General features: G+C 32.4%; 1 non-coding gene across 1 annotated transcript; it reads left to right on the top strand.

The window, feature by feature from the left end:
- The first annotated feature begins 2,137 nt into the window (after positions 1-2,137).
- On the top strand, positions 2,138-2,210 carry TRNAR-UCU. The gene has a single exon. It is a non-coding gene; the product is annotated as a tRNA-Arg (tRNA).
- The last annotated feature ends 1,628 nt before the right edge of the window (positions 2,211-3,838 follow it).

The following is a 3,838-nucleotide window of genomic DNA, read 5'->3' as shown; positions in this document are numbered from 1 at the left end:
AATCCAATCACCTAGTTCTGAAAACTTTTCAAATCCGACTCTTTAACAATACAAACTTGAAAATTTTGACCAAAAAGTCAAATTTTGACTTCAAAAAGTCAACTCTTGACAAAATGTTGATGATGCTTTTTGTAGGGCAAAATATCGCAAGGCAAAGAGATAGAACACCAGTTTTTATCGTATAAGGATATCTTGAGAAAAGCCCAACCAGAAAATCGCTTAAAACAACTCGTATAGGTGAGCGATATTCTAATGATAGTAATGACACGCCTTAGGCAAATTCCTTTATGGACAATATTATATTATCGCCTATGCCTTGAGCGTTTTACTTCAATGTCGCTTGATGCAAGAATGTCACTCAACACTTTAAACCGCTTGATGCTTGAGGGATATAGATGAATATCGCTTGACATCAGAATATCATTTACTACATAATACCGCTTAAACAAGAATATCGCTCATCAATGATATCGCTCAATACGGATATCGCTTGACGCTTGGGTGATTTTTAAACTTCAAGGATCACACGAATATCGCTTAGCACTTGGGCGATATACTCAAGCTCATTCCTTAAGCGGATTACATAAATATCGATCGCATCTTAAACGGTATCCTCAAATATCACTCAATTTAACCAAAAATAGCCTTAAGTCTTCCACGGTTCAGCCAAAAATCACTCAAAGCAGTCTTTAGATCTTCAACGAGCGATGTTCTTGATGAACATCGCTCAAAGGCAATTTTCAACGAGCTATGTTCATAGATCTTGCACTAAAGCATCACTATTCGACCAAAAAATCATCAAAACTCAAAATTGCTCAAATTTAACAAATCGATGATCAATTCATGTTCAGAAACATGAATATGTAAATCCTTTGGCTCGAATTAGATCAAAACACTCAAAATTATCAGAACTTGATAGAAATTGATTTGAAACAGTCGAACATCATAAAAGCTTCAAAAACTTGTGATTTGACCAAATTAATCCAAATTAAAAGCTGCAATCGATTCCAGAATGATCGTCTATGATAGTAGAATCAGTTCGTCGCCAAAGAACAAACAAATAAGCATTTAGTCATCAAGAATTGGATTAAAAAGGTTATTGTTTATCACCATACGAGTATTGTTCTATTAAAAAACATATTCAAACTTCACTTTTGCTGTAGGAGATGATCGTATCGAATAGAATTGATTCGATTCGGATTTGATACCAATATAGATCCCATATTACAACAACAAATCAAGTTAAACACTCAAAAGATTTGATATTGAAGAACAGGGGTGTAGAGAAGCAAACAGGTCGACCTGATTATTATCCAAAAAACTAGAAAGCTTACAAAGCTTACAATGCGACTCTCTCTCTCTCTCTCTCTCTCTCTCTCTCTCTCTCTCTATATATATATATATATATATATATGTTTTAGGTACGAAAGTCGCACAATGTAAGGATGTAATAACCATAAGGATGTATTTAGCATGTTTCCAAAAGTCCAATTATTTATTTAACAGGTTCTGAAATACCCAAGAACCTATTTGTTCCAAAAAAATTATCCAAAAACGTAACTCCAAATACCAAAGTCTATTGAGTTTTCTTGGATTTTTCCCTATTAACATTATACTCAACGATAATAGTTATTTTCTAAGTTGAAATTTTTGTTTGTTGAAATAAATTTTTTTTGAGGTGTTCCAAAACAAGTAGAATACATATTTTCAGGGGTTTCGGTCCAACTTTATATTTTCTTACATTCTTCACCATTACAAAATATATAGGGTTCAACTGATTCACGAAGTTAGATTAAAGGTTCGTTTATCAAATGCTTATCTGATAAGAGGCACAACAATGAGCAAAAATCTTATCCGATAAGTAAGGGAGAAGACTCTTACCTAGTTTGTGTTTATCATATAATATACACTTACCAACAACCCATTTTGATGACCAAAAATGTAACCCGATAAGATAAAAAAAAAGACCTAAAATATATTAATATCATACAATTTAATCGTATCCACACAGACATTAAGACGTACATATAGTTCCAGAAAGTTGAATAAAAATTGAGTTGGTTTTTAAAGAGCTGAATTAGACGTTTTAGTGATACAAATTAAATATACTAAATTAGAAGAGAGAGAGTAACAAGTGGCGCCCATGGCCTAATGGATAAGGCGTCTGACTTCTAATCAGGCGATTGTGGGTTCGAGTCCCACTGGGCGTGTAATTTTTTACTTTATGTAGAGTAAATTACAAATTTGGTCCCTGTGGTTTCTCAAAATTAACATTTTTCCTCTCTGCAGTTTTAAAATTGCAATCTGGTCATTATGGTTTGAAAAAAATAAACGTAATCATATTTAGCACATATACAAGGGACCAAATAAACACGAACGAGGGGAACATAAAGAATCCGTACCTTAGCCAATATCTAAAATTTGCTAATCAAAATTCCATTAGATTTCTTCAACGAGTCTTTTAAAATCACAATCGAAACTTCAAACACAAATCAATATCAAACGTAACGATTGCTGCTTAAAACTCCAAAGGTTTCAAAATAACTTTCGTTTTTCTTCTTCTTTTGCTTCACCGAGTGATTCTATGATTCATACCGATAGGATTAGTACCACTTGGAATCCTAATTAGACTACAAAACCACCGCCGTCAAATCCTAGGAGATATCCAAAGGTTCGTTAATTTCTTTGGCCTATTACATATCAAGCCCCTCTAATTTTATAAGGTTTCCAAACTTGAATCAGTACATCTATTTGCTTATTATACTAATATAAAGAAATCACGAGATATTACAGCTATATATATAGAAGTTGCTGATACAATGTTGATGAATATGCTTTTCTAACATACTTTTGGCATGAAGGAGTTAACATTTCATGTTTCATCCAAAGCAGATCAATAATCGTCAAGAGACATGGGAAGACAACTTATAAACCCTTTTATGGAAGAAATCCAAGTATCAACTTTTACATGTCTTTGAGTGTGTGTGTGGGTATCTGTTATGTTGAATTTATTATATCCAGCCCTCCATAATTTGTGTATGTTATATTCACTGCTAAATGAAAGACATTTGCCTCTGATGAAATTGTTTGATTTACAGTGATGTAAACTCCAAGATTGGTGTTAATATGATATAACCCTGAGGGTTAGAGGCTTTGTGTTATTATTGAATACTAGTAAGAATTTTAAAAAACAAACAGGCCCATAGTGTCCTCTCGTATTTGGTTCGGTTTCAATATTATTCAGGAAAAGTTGGTTGAGTATCGAAAAACCAAATACCAAAATACCATAAAAGTAGTATATGTATCTGAGTACTGAAACCAACTGTTATTAAAGTAAAATCACAGAAACTCCAAATATACATAAATACCAAAATCAAGAATTACTTCTTGTTACTTAACTATCACTATCCTTGTTTGTTGTTTGGACAATTTCTTGAATCACGAGGTATCTCCCAAAGTTACTTTTTTGTCCTTTTGGTAAGCTTTTAGGGTCCTTTGTTTAACAACATCTGCAAATGTGTCGTAAGCATACTTCATTAAAGATACCAACAACAGGCTTAAAAGCATCACCTATACGATAGAGGAAGTCATATCATTATTGCTCTTCATATGTTAAACAAAATTTTGATTTGCATAATTTATAACCTTGAAAATAAAATATAAAAAAATTGCAGTTAATTGAAAGTAGATGAATAAAAGTTGTTTTTCTCAATTTTACTTGAATATAACAACAAGTAGACTTAACTGAAGATACATTGAGATCGTGTGTGAATACTATTCTTGCTATAATATCAACTTCTTTACTAATGAAGCTATTTGAAGAAAGTTGAATTTGCAT

This window comes from Cynara cardunculus (assembly GCF_001531365.2).
Source record: "Cynara cardunculus var. scolymus isolate 2C chromosome LG 17, CcrdV1, whole genome shotgun sequence".
Taxonomy (NCBI): domain Eukaryota; kingdom Viridiplantae; phylum Streptophyta; class Magnoliopsida; order Asterales; family Asteraceae; genus Cynara; species Cynara cardunculus.
Note: the sequence above shows the minus strand (reverse complement) of the source record. Positions and strands in the feature narration are given on the sequence as shown.